The sequence below is a fragment of the Lissotriton helveticus genome, chromosome 2_1 (assembly GCF_964261635.1).
Source record: "Lissotriton helveticus chromosome 2_1, aLisHel1.1, whole genome shotgun sequence".
In the NCBI taxonomy this organism is placed as follows: Eukaryota; Metazoa; Chordata; class Amphibia; order Caudata; family Salamandridae; genus Lissotriton; species Lissotriton helveticus.
This window is the reverse complement of record NC_136059.1, coordinates 1,286,507,871-1,286,521,271: the sequence shown is the minus strand read 5'-3', so window position 1 is coordinate 1,286,521,271 and position 13,401 is coordinate 1,286,507,871. Positions and strand designations below refer to the sequence as shown.

General features: G+C 44.2%; 1 protein-coding gene across 1 annotated transcript in view; it reads left to right on the top strand.

Moving 5' to 3' along the window:
• Positions 1 to 13,401, top strand: part of GRID2 (glutamate ionotropic receptor delta type subunit 2) — a 2,545,914-nt gene that overhangs the window by 2,288,546 nt on the left and 243,967 nt on the right. The window lies entirely within an intron of this gene.

Here is a 13,401-nt window from a genome sequence, read left to right as displayed (position 1 = left end):
CAATGACAAGCAGAGGGAACATGTTTATTTTGGGCACTCCTTGGATATAAAAGTGAGAATCTTTCTGCATGTTTCTTCACATTCCGAGCTAGTGCAGCATTACACATTTTTTACAAAATGACTTTTATTGAACTGTTTCTAATATCTATTTGCAAAAAATATCTAACAGGTTTTTGTTGTGTTTAATTTTGCACTAGGGGTTTTATTTTTATTCTTCATGGTTGCAAACATGTTCGCTCTTTCATATGAAAGAGCAATACATCTACGATTTAAGTGGTTTGTGGGAAAGGTAATGGCGTGACCATGTAGTATATGGCATAAAGTACCCCCCTGGCATATATAATAAGGATATTGCAAGTCACCTCGGAGTTCCGTAACCTTATAAAGGAACTTGGCCTTCAGCCTCATTCCTCTATATGATTATGGAACTCCTCTACGCAAAATAATGGTAGATTATTGCCATGACTTTGAGTGTCCCGCTGTGCAGTAAGATATTTACCTTACATGATAAATCCAACAAAGTGGGGTTCAGAATTTATCAGATGTAATAAATTGCAACTATTCAGATTTTTACTCCCAAAAAAGTAGCATAACGTGAATTTTGGTGAGTCGTGTGCCAAATTTTGTATCTCCCACTATATATACTGGGCTTTTTCCCCCGTAGAATTGACCTGTCAAAATGTATCTGGGGTTGCGGATTTAATAGGACTCAATGATACCGGATGCAGTTAATTGGATAAACATCCAGTGACCTTATAATCAAGGTTTGGCAGTTAGTATAAGCCTGAATACAAACTAAATCGAGGTCCTTAGCTATGTTCTGTTAGAAAATAAATGTACAAATATATATATATTTTTGCAATTTGGTCTCAATGAGAATCAGTAGTTACTCTTTGCCTACTAATCTCCGGAGATGGTACTTTAATGGTTGTTGTAAAATCATTGAATTTTGGAGCCAAGCACTGATATCCGAAGGCTGTGGATTCCAGTTGAGGCATCCATATAGTCATCTAGAAGGACTCTGGATCTTTAGAGATGAAACAAGACCTAGGCTTCTGTTTCAAACATGATCCTGAATGTTCATACAACCTAGGCACTGCCATCCTACTGACGCCATCTTCACAAGCGGCCCATAAATTATGAGGGGCCCAGTAACGCAAAAATCATAGAATTCAACATATTTTTCAGAAATAGATTCTAGCTGCGGAAAGCAGTCAACATTTCCATGTGCAAAACTGGAGGGATTCATGGGAGAATTAGCCCAGAATCCATTATTCCTGCAGGTTATTCCTCAAAAACGTGTAATCTCTATTACTTATCTACCATGTAAACACTGGGATGGCCCGTAACACTATTCGAGGGCCCTAGTGGCTCAAACAGAAACAGGCTAGAGCTGGCTTAAAGGAGGGAATGATGTCACAATGTCTCAACACCCTAGGGGATGTCACCAACCAAAACAACATTCTAGGATGCTAATTGTTGGAGATTGTTAGCGATGAGGTACTGAGTAAAGAGAACACTTTTTCTCGTTGAGTGGCCCTTTTGAGCTCACCCCATCCAATATCCTATGCCAATTATGAAATGCATGTAGCATATGGAAGATGTAAGCTTTTCATCTGTCTGATTGTTACAGCGAGAAATAAGCTACAACCAGATAGGCCATTTTAACTGCACACACATGAATGATAAAAATGAAATTAGCATTACTTAATTATAAAATATCTGATAATGGTATTAAATATTCTATAATTAAATAATAAATGTGTACTATTTTATATATGTTTATAATTTATATTGTATTTGTATTTTAACTATTTTATATAATTTAATTGGGAGCGTGGCCAAGATTGCAGATGGATGAGACACTTTTTCCAGTCGTTTTATCCCCGCCGATATTATCACATGTATTGTGCCCTTTCTGCCTGCTCTGTTTGGATCCTCTGATTGCTACCAGACACCTTTACTTGCCCTGGTACTTCCTGATCCTGCCGACATCCGAGCCCTGAACTGACACTGGTGACCACAGCCTGGAGGACCGTGCGGTCGTTCCAACTGACAAGATAGCGGATGCTGCAGCAAAACAATGATCATCGGCCCAGCTGTGCCTATCCCTGCTGGTGGGTCAGAGTAGACTACACTTAGCGCCCATTTGCAGCATCTGGTGGTGGTGAGTGGCTCCTGCCTGAGGCCCAGCAGGCCGAGCCTCTGACGGATGCCACCTCCCAGGGACACTTGAGACGGGAAATGCCTTTGGGCCCACAGTGGGACAATCAGTAAGTGCTCAACTGCACCCAGGGTCCTACCTGCCTACTGGAGTGGACGTTGGACATAGAATACCTACCCTCGTTCTCTGTGGCCTTTGCACAAGCACTGCACTAGGCCCCGGGGGACCCATTAGCAGCAAGCTGATGCCTTTTATTACCCTCTGTCTCGTAGAGATTGGAGGTGCCGAAGTAACGGTCCGAACTGGGGTCTGGCGACACATTTTCACACTCACTGCCCTGCATTCGACTCGATTTTACCACCGGCCACCTTTTTATCTGGTGGCCTACTCAGCAGATCCTCTTCCCCACTGTGTGACCTGCATTCGGCCTTGCACCATCTGCGATCCTCTGATTCTCCTACGGCGTTCACTATCCACCACTGAAGCATGCTCTAACCATCCAGCTTACCATATCAGGTGGGGGATAGAGAGGCTGCTAACCTCACCCTTCTTTGAGCCATAAATAGACCGGAGCTGTGTAGGCTCCTGGCTTTCCTGAGCTACTGCAAGAGTTCACTTCTGTTATCCGACTCACCGGTTCTCCTGCGCCAGCTACTGACTGAATTTTAGCTCCCTTATTTTGGAATGCAGTATTGTCCTATTGCTTGTTTTCCACATAAGGTGCACCCTAGCCTCTCATATGCTCTATGCACCTGACTCCTTGCTCCTAGCGTGAATCCAACATCGCTCATTCCTTGCAGTCCTAGGATTCCAGCTGGACATTAAGTAGTGATTGGAGAGTAGCACCCAGTAAAATATTTGCACGTCTGTGTTCTGAACACTCACTTTACGATGCTCAGGCAGTGGCGCAGTGCCTCCGCCTCACACTCCTACCTACCCTAGGGGGGTTTGCAGTTCTCCCTGGTCACTGACTTGGATATCCTGACTAACGGTCCGAGTCAGATTGGATGTCCTCCCACGCACATTCAGCATATATTAAAAATCTCCATTCTGTCTCGGGGTTCAGGTCAAAAAAGGACCGCTCCCTCAGGTCGGTGACATGGTGTCTGCTATGAAAGACCGCAAAACTGGACCAGAAAAAGATATCGAATGGTTACAACAAGAAGTTCTATTCTTGAAGGAACAACATGTCGATCTTCTAGCCCCTGCAGAGGATTTAGAAAATCGCTCATGGTGGAATAATGCGCGTATCAGGGGAAGGTTGATATTCAGTACGAGTCTTGTTGGCAATAGAGTGGCAGTGCAAGCAAAGTCTATCTGGAAAAGGAGGGGTCTACATGAAGCGCTAACCATGTTAGCTATTTTGGCATGCTGATAGACTGTGGAAAAGCTTCCCACTCAACCCACTCAACCACTCAAAAGCGGAACATCCAGTTAACGTGCATAGTGTGCCAGTGCTTGACTGTGCTGGAGCTTGCAATAAAGTGTCAGTGCAATCAAAGTCTTGTACAAAGTGGATCAGATTGCCAAAATCAGGCCAAATGCATTGCCACCGGCTAGATGTTTTTTTATCCAGTTTTGCTCATGATAAAGAAGTGGCGGTGCTGCGCAGTCTTGTACAAGAAAGGGTTCAGAATACCTGATTTGGTCTAGATGTTATACAGCCTGTTAGCTGGTTAATATTTCAGTTCTAGTCTTGTCAGACATTTCTCCAGTATGCAATTTAGCTGAATTTCTGAGGAATTGAAGCAGACTATAATGGCTTGTCTTCACCGGTGCAGCACCCTAGCTTTAAATGCCAGTCTTAATATAGCTTTTTGATCCTCCAAGTTTGCTCCACATGTGCAGATTTTGTGTACTATAGTTTCAGGGTATTGTTCACAAAGTCAACAGGCCTCTATGCTGGCTGGACTTTTCTATGGTGGCAAATATAAAAATGATGGTAGACATCCCAGATGATATTTCAGAAAGGATATTTTGGTCTGGGCTTTGATGCATGCTCCCAGGTACGGTTGAGGTACTAGCTTTTCATAGGAGGCTATTGTGAACCAGGCATGTTGTCGCATTAAGAATACCTCTTTTTCAGCCAGTAAAGAGGTGCATTTAATTCTGCTGTTTGCAATGGCTTTGACTAGGAAATAGTTGGTTTTTGAGTCCCATTCTTGGTTTAAGCCCAGGGAAGTTTAAAAAGTAGAAAGATTGCACCTAGCCGAGGAGTAGCCTCTGTTGCTGATTTCTTCCCACTCATGATAGATCAGCATTCTGTTGTCGGACTTCTTTCGTTTGTAGCACAATTTCATAAATGCTCCTTACCTTGCCAGAGTTTGTTTAGTGAGACCAAATTCTAATCACAGTTGGGCTGGAGACAAGCAGTGTGGTAGTAAGAAGAACGACTTAAAAAGCCTGATGTGAGTTTATCCAAGTGAGAGGCCTCTCTGCCTCTAACTGTTACACTGATGTAGGCTATGGTTGGTACTAATTTGGTCAGTATAACTTTTCATAGTGGGTTGATAAATTTCAATAAAGGTGTGCCTCCCTCCACACAAAGGTCTGCATACCCCCTGTAGTTACTCTGGAGCCAGGACAGGGAACGCAGTATGCCCGGGGGCTTCAAAGGGAAAACCTCTTGAAGCTTCACCATCACTTCAAAAGCACAACTGGGTATAAATACTTGTCCTCAGACACCAGCTTTTCAGTACACTTCTCGACCTGTGGATACTCTGTCAGGAACAAGGACTGCTGCCCTGTTATGCTGACCTGCTTCCTGCTGCTCTCTTGCCTGGAGAAGAAGAACTGGATCTGCAACTTCATCTTGGACCCAGAAGCCCAGAGTGACTCCAGGTCTAGTATGCTGGCCTCCTGATCTGAACCTCAAGAACATAAAAGGCTCCCCAACATCCTGCACCAGCCCCTGGACCCAGCTGAAGCAACTTCCTGACTCACAAGTGGTGCCTCTCGGGTCTTTGGTGTGTCTCACAGGTGCTGAAATAAGGCTTTTGGGCTCTTTGCAACTGCAATGGGCCAGTTTGCACCAAGAAAATTTTGCTTGCACTGCAACTCGGCGCAAAGCTCCGTCAGCCTGACTGCAACATTAAAAACTTGTTGGAACTACCTCCGCGAAGCTCCAGCAATGCCTGCCCCCGACACCGGCCGTGTCCTTGCGCTTTGCCTACAGCCTCCTGCAATGCTCTCCCTGCTCGTTGCTGCCCTCGGCAATGTGACAGGACTCTTGGCACAAATTTGAGAAGGTAAATCTCAGTGAGCCAAACCTGGTGGCTGTATCCAACCTGTGCTCTTTTGCGGTTGGACTGAACGTTTGACTTTGACCTGGGTCCAGCGAGCCGAGCTAACCGTGGTTGGCGATTTGGGCTTTTAGGAACCATTTATCCTTTATTCTTTGAAAATTCATAACTCTTGTTGTACTAAATTGGGTTTTTGTTGTTTTGGTCTTGTTTTATTTATTACATTTTACTCTATTTGTCTAACTTGGTGTGAGATACTTTTTGTGTGGGTTTTCACAGTTTTACTGTTTGAAGTGTTGCACAATTACTTTACATCTTGCCTCTAAGTTAAGCCTGACTGCTCTGTGCCAAGCTATCAGGGAGTTGAGCACAGACTAATTTGGGGTTTACATGTGCCCTACTACTCTGACAAGGATTGTGGTTGCTGCTTGACAAGGGCTTATGCCCTAGTCAACCAGTAACCCTATTTCTCACACAGTCCAACTTTGGTGGTGCCAACTCCATGTAGGGGGGCCTTGCCTATGCTCAAACTCTCCATTTGGATTCCCTTTGAAAAGTGGGCAAAGATCAGTAGAGCTCTAACATAAAAACAACAGTTTCTTGTATGTTGGATTTCAATGGAATTTACATTAGAAAAAGGGAGGTGTAAGGGGTTGCAAAGAGCAAGCCAGTTGTAGTAGTTGTTATTCACAGATATTCCTAATAACCTTCCATGGTTGCAAGTAGGGTGGACTTCTCTGGTGTTGATCAATATATGCGTGTGTGACGTTAACCCCTTCGCTGCTGGCCCGTTTCCGCCGCTGTGCGGTAAACAAAAGAACAGGGCGGGGCTGTGACGAACCCCAGCCGTCATCCGCACACGAGCACCGCGGAGCGTGCCAGCTGGGGTTCGTCACCAGCATGCAAGGGGTTAAATCATGGCAACTGTATTCCGGGGGCGCTGGCTGCTTATATCAAAATCAACAGAACATACACTTTCATAGCATGATATATGAATTCAATTTTAGTGAAGAAGACCTTGCTTCCCTAAGTTATGTGATGTGCACAGCCCATACTATATTATAAAAGGGAGATAACTGTTTGTTGTGACACACCTGTTTTTCCGGGTCGTGATGCAGCTGGTGAGATGTTGATAATTGAGTGGCCCATATATTTTTCTTGGATCTGATGGACCAAATTAATAGGCTAACCTTAGCATTCCAAACATTTATCATATCTGGGGATCTCTGTGGATGTTTCTGAGGATGTGCAGTGTATCAGGTGACACATTTAATAAACCATGATCCCAATTCTGAGTCAGGCAGCGTGGAATTACTGTATGGAATTTTGCTCTGTATGACTCAGAGTGAATAGATTTCCCACACCCATTTTTCAGAGCGCGAGAGAACATGGCATGAAGCTTTGGCTGTAGTGGCAATCAAGTCTAATATCCCGAGTATTTTTATAAAAGAAAATAAGTTTGCTTTCCCTCCCCAATCCCCTCCATCGCCCTTGCACCTCATACAAACAGGTTCTTCATTGCATTTACCACCTGTAAATGTATGCTTGAACCCCCATATAATTGGGACTTCGGTGTGGTTTTATTACCGATAAAATTGGTTGAACACAGTAATACCAGATCTTTTCACTCGCAATTACATGGTACTGCTGTGGCTTTACCGCACAGTAACAGTACAAATGTATGCAATGTTACTATTACCCCAGTTTAGTGAAATTTCTAATCAAACCTCCACTCATTCAGGCCAGGATGATCAATGTTTTAGCTGCCATATTGTTCTGTGTAAACATACTGGGTTGAGTAAGCAGAACACAGAGAAATTAAGAATGTACTTAGTAACAGGTGCTATCTGTTGCACCTACTACTTTGGAAAAAGCACCCACAGGGCCATCATTACGTTTTGGCCCCAGGCCTCGCACTAATTTGCTGACAGGGGAAGACAGATTATTGAGTAAGGCCAATAACGTGCCAATCAGTGTGGGCACATTTAAGAAGTTAACTAATAAATGTTGGTTGATTTACATTACACACTTTCCAAAATGTAATTGATAAATGCGAATCTATTAAGACATGTAAATCATAGATCGAGGAGTTGCATGGGGTGGTGGCAGTCCATTGATAGTCTATCAAATCGCGCAAGTGAACTGTCTTCAACAAAAATATGGATTTAAAAAGTTTTGGGATAATGACAGCTGATGATCAGTGTCATAATTTCACGAGCTAATTTAATGGTGTCATTTGCATACTGGTATGCACTTTAAATTTAGCAGACGCACAAGGGCTTCCATTGTCATTAACTGCTGAAAGATGGCACACATTGCGACAACGGCTGTTCCGCTTTCCTTGTGTAGCAATCTATTTTTTAGAATTAGCCAAACGTAACTGTAATGACTAAAGTCATCTTCACAGGTCTGGATGAGAAACCAAAACCGGTCCTTGCAAAAATGCTCAAACCCTCTCTTCCTATTTTTCGTCTAACTCTCTCTTTTCTTCCATACATTCTCTCTCTTCTTCTCTCCTCAATCTATTTTCGGTCTCTGATCTCTCTTTCTCTCTCTCTCTCTCCATCCCTCTCTACTGCCCTACCTCTCTTTCTCTTGTAGCGCTCTATCAGCCAGATTCATCAACGGAAAATCGGCTCGCAAAGGGCCAGATTCTGAGAATCTGGCCCTTTGCGAGCGCAATTTTTGCATTTGGGATTCATCACCCCAAATGCAAAAATCGCAAATTGCGAAATCGCTAAATTGCGAGGAATTGCATTTAAGGAATCTCTATTTGAGATAATCGCTTTTAAGGACTCGCAAATCGGGACATTGATGAATCTGGCTGTATGTTTGCTACAAATCATCTCGAAAATCTGGGCAAAATGGCAGAGACTCCAGCAGCAGCCCTGGGCTTTAAAAACTGGCGACGAAAGCCTCCAGTCCACCGAGGAAATGCCCAGTGGAATAAAAGCCAATTCGGCCCTGCATCATCATGATTTACAGGCCTATCACACTTGCTAGCTAATGACTATGCTAATGATGCATTCATGTTTTCTTTTCAGGCAAATTATGTTGTTCTTGTAGTATGCATAACTATCCCACAATGTACCTTAGCAATTATGCTACGGATTCCCTTCATTTTAATTTGTGGTATGCTGCTGTGCATGGAGGGGGGAGGGGGGGGGGGTTCATGGAGCGTTTTGGACCGCAGTTGCTGCCGGGACCTCAACGCCAGGAGAGGGAAATAAACGAGCTCCTACCCGAAGCTGTGGGCCTTGTCCCTTCCTTTCACACTTGACCCTGAAGGTAAACTCTGCCAGCAGGAGCTAAGCATTATGCACTTGGCTTTAGAGGAAAATCATAAGATGAGGCTATGATGGTGCAAATCTTATGATATGGAGAAAATATGTTCTTTACCAAAAAATAATTTGTGAAGCAGAATAGTTTTTTGCTGAAATTAAATGTATAAAGCTCTAAAACTGTAGCTTCTTAGGTATGAAAAAACATTTCCCAGGCTCTTAGGAGAGCCCACCTCAGACATGGAAGGAACAAGCAAGACTTCCTCCTGGCTTTCTAATCCCCTTGCCCACCCTTGCCATGTATAGTTGACCATTCGTCAACGTTAACCAAATTAAACCTTCTATTACAAAAAAGAACAGCTGTTTCAAAATGGGTCCTGGTTCTATTGTAAGCAAATGCTTGAAAAAGGGACTGGTAATCCGAAATGGCCTTCTCAGGTCTTCTCTGATGGTTAGGCAGGAGACCCCAGATATGCTTCGACCTTGCTGAACATCCGCCGCGAGGTGGCCCAGCAAGCTGAGGATCCATGTCTAGCCATATATATGGGCCATTTAGGGCGACTCAATAAAGTGACACCCCAAACCAGATGAATCAATATAAGCTATTGGTAATTACTCGCCTTGTTACACTGCTTGACAAAATGCTGTCGGAATGCAAGATACCAATGACATTTGCATTCATACCGTGAGACCGAGGCCCACTTAAACATTAAATAGTTTCAATCTTCAAAGCAATTAGCAAGGGTAATATTCAGGGGTGCTTCGGGTTAAATGGCACGACGGTCATCATCAATAGTAAATTATGTATTTTACTTCAGTTATTAATATTATTAGCGCGGTTGTGCTTTGCAGAATAATGCTAAATAGAGAGGCAGAATACTAACAGACTGTATTTTTTCAACTGTAATCAGGAGGAGGATCTAATCCCCTTCCCTTACCAATGGTCTTTTATATTCCTGTTGAGAAATAGATTTGACATTTTGAAGCCTCATCTTGCTTGATCATGGCAGCACTTACTGCTCAGAGGAATACGATAGCTGCAGTGTTATTTTTCATTAGAAACTATTGCAGCAGAACCCTCTTCAAAGTTTTTTGTGTACACGACGTTTAATTTTTGGGGAGTTTTTCACGAGTCGTGGCTACAAAAAATATTGGACCCCTTTACGGAGAGCAGCAAAATAATCACGCTTGATTTACGAGAGGATTAATAGTTGTTATTGCAGGAGCATATAGTTTGACTCTGACTTAATCAAAATAAATAAATGTTTATAGTTTTTAACAACATTTTACAGTCTGGGTGGACTCTTGCAGGATTGGGAATAGTAAAAAGGAGTATATGAGTTCTCAATACACTCTACTAGTAGGAATGCATATTGTGTTCCTTGTTTTTGAGAGGAAGCATGTAAGAGATAAGTACTGTGATTAGTAGAAGGTTATTTGTTATCTAAAAAAATGTGCTCACTCAGGACTCTTGTAGTATTGTAAATAAAAAATAAAAAAAAACAAGTAGGGGGTTAGAGAAAATCTTTCTCAAGGAAGAGGTTTCAGTGCAGAAGCATGTGTATAGGCTAATAAATATAACCTTTGATACAGAGCTATTATTAATTAAACATAGATTAAATGTTTGGGTTCATGAGCTTCTCAGGAGATTCAACCAAATACAGGGGTGGAGGCAAGTGTTTGGGTACTACCACTCTCGTGAAGCAGTATACCAGGATGCTTGTTTCCGGTCCAGGGAAGACCTGGCTTGGTAGTTCAGGCTGGACTGTTCCCATGAGGCACAGGGTCAAGACTGCTTTGCATATAGCTGTGGCTGAACTGGGGAGGCGAAGAGAGCTTAAGAATCAATCAATCAATCATGCCATTTGTATAGCGCACTACTCACCCGGGAGGGTCTCAAGGCGCTTGGGGGGAGGGGTATGCTACTGCTCGAACAGCCAGGTCTTGAGTTGTTTCCTGAAGGCGAGATGGTCCTGGGTCAGCCGAAGGTGGATGGGGAGTAAGTTCCAAGTCTTGGCAGCCAGGTAAGAGAAGGATCTTCCTCCGGCGGTGGCTCTTCGGATGCGTGGTACGGCTGCGAGGGCGAGGCTGGTGGACCGTAGCTGGCGGGTGGGAGTGTAGAAGGTCAGGCGGTCGTTGAGGTACTTGGGGCCCAGGTCGTGGAGAGACTTGTGTGCGTGGGTGAGGAGCCGGAACGTGATCCTCTTGTCGACGGGGAGCCAGTGCAGGTTCCTCAGGTGGCTGGAGATGTGGCTGCGTCGGGGCACATCCAGGATGAGTCGGGTGGAGGCGTTCTGGATGCGCTGGAGTCTTTTCTGTAGCTTGGCTGTGATGGCGATGATGGATTCAACCCAGATCTGTGACTGGGAGTGAGTGTCTGAAAAGTTCAGCGCTCCGTCCATCATCTCCTTGTGTTTGTTTAGTTCGCCCCATATTGGCAGTGTATGCCCAGACGTGGGTCCCTTGCTCACTTTGCCACTGGATTCAAGGTAGCCTGGCTGATGGGGGTGTTACCCCGAAACCGGTCGCAGGATTCTTGTTTCCGGTCCAGGGAAGCCATGGCTTGGCAGTTCGGGCTGGACTGTTTCCATGAGGCACAGGGTCCAGACTGATTTGCATATTGCTAGGTCTGAACTGGGGTGGCAAAGTGAGCTAAAGAACGATGATGGATTCAGCCCAAATCTGTGACTGGGGGTAGTGTCTGAAACGTTTCAGTGCTCAGTCCATCATCTCCTTCTGTTTGCTTTGTTCGTCCTGAGTTGGCAGGTATGCCCCAGACGTGGGTCCCTTGCTCACTTTGCCACTGGATTCAAGCTAGCCTGGCTGATGAGGGGTGTTACTCCGAAAACTGTCACAGGATGTTTGTTTCTGGTCCAGGGAAGACCTAGCTTGGCAGTTCGAGCTGGACTGTTCCCATGAGGCACAGGGTCAATACTGATTAGCATATAGCTCGGTCTTAACTGGGGTGGCAAAGTGAGCAAAAGAACGATGATGGATTCAACCCAGATCTGTGACTGGGGGTGAGTGTCTGAAAAGTTTCAGCGCTCAGTCCCTCATCTTGGGTTTGCTTTGTTCGCCCTAAGTTGGCAACGTATGCCCAGACGTGGTTTCCTTCCTCACTTTGCCACTGGATTCAAGCTAGCCTGGCTGATGAGAGGTCTTACCCCGAAACCGGTCCCAGGATGCTTGTTTCTGGTCCAGGGAAGACCTGGCTTAGCAGTTCGGGCTGGATTGTTCCCATGATGCACAGGGTCAAGACTGATTTGCATTTAGCTGGGTTTGAACTGGGGTGGCGAAGTGGCTAAAGAACAATGATGGATTTAACCCAGCCTGTGACTAGGGGTGAGTGTGTGAATAGTATCAGCATTCCGTCCATCATCTCCTTGCGTTAATTTTATTCTACCTAAGTTGGCAGGGTATGCCCAGACGTGGGTACCTTGCTCACTTTGCCACTGAATTCAAACTAGCCTGGCTGAGGAGGGTGTTACCCTAAAACCGGTCCCAGGATGCTTGTTTCCGGTCCAGGGAAGACCTGGTTTGGCAGTTCGGGCTGGACTGTTCACATGAGGCACAGGTTCAAGGTTGGTTATATAGCTGGGTATGAACTGGGTGGCAAAGTGAGCTAAAGAACGGTGATGGATTCAACCCAGTTCTGTGACTGGAGGTGAGTGTCTGAAAAGTTTCAGTGCTCTGTCTATCATCTCCTTGTGTTTGCTCTATTCAAGACAGAGACAAGTCAGTTGTGGGAAATGAAAGGGTCATGTGTATTCCACAAAGTTGAAACAAGCAATTGTGGATACTGGAAGATATTGAGTTCACTGTTCACCAATTATGTCACTTACATTGTTACGTTTATCATGGGAAACCATTTTATGGTCTCTTGTTATTGCCACTTAGATCCTTTGACTGACTTGGAAACTTCCATGCACACTACATAAGCAACAGTAGGCTGGGCCAGGTGAGTAGAACAATAGGGAAGACACAGGCATACTCCTAGTCCCAAATAAAGTGCCAACACTAAGTTTCCAGTTCAGAAAGCACCACAGCAGGGCAGGGTCCGCTTGGTACTCTGTCAAAGTCCCTCAACAAAAAGTTGAATGTCAGAATAACATTAGAAAAAATGTAATCTGACAGAAACATTGTGTCCTTAATATTACTTGCAAAAAAATGTTCTATTGAAAGTGGATTGTCAAATATTGACTCCAATGGGGCACATTTTTATGAAGAATATTTGGACACAACATTTATGTTAGATGATATTTTGGTTACTATAGTCTGGTACCATATCCTTCAAAGTGTCGGAGTGGTTATCTAGCTTATATTTGCATTCTGTGGCAGTTGGAGAGCAGCCGACTCAATGTGTCATTAGGCACACTTTAACAGCCTACAAAGTCTAATATGCAGTTCGCTTGGAACTGGATTACTTTCTTCAGAGAGGACACTGGTAGAGAAGTCCTAAGCACTCAATATGCATAATAAAAGTTTGTGAAAATGATTTTGCGCTGGGCTATGCCAGCAAAGTGATGGAATCCTGACGCAAAATCATAGTAAATCTGGACCTTCATCTGCACAAAGAAATGTTCATGATTAGCTATGGTCAACCATAACAAAAGGTTTGCCTGTGTTGATATAGATTTTGCTACGATGTTTGCAGCAATCGGTGTGAATACAGCCCACCATGATGGTGAGCAGTACCATTCTTTAAAATAATACC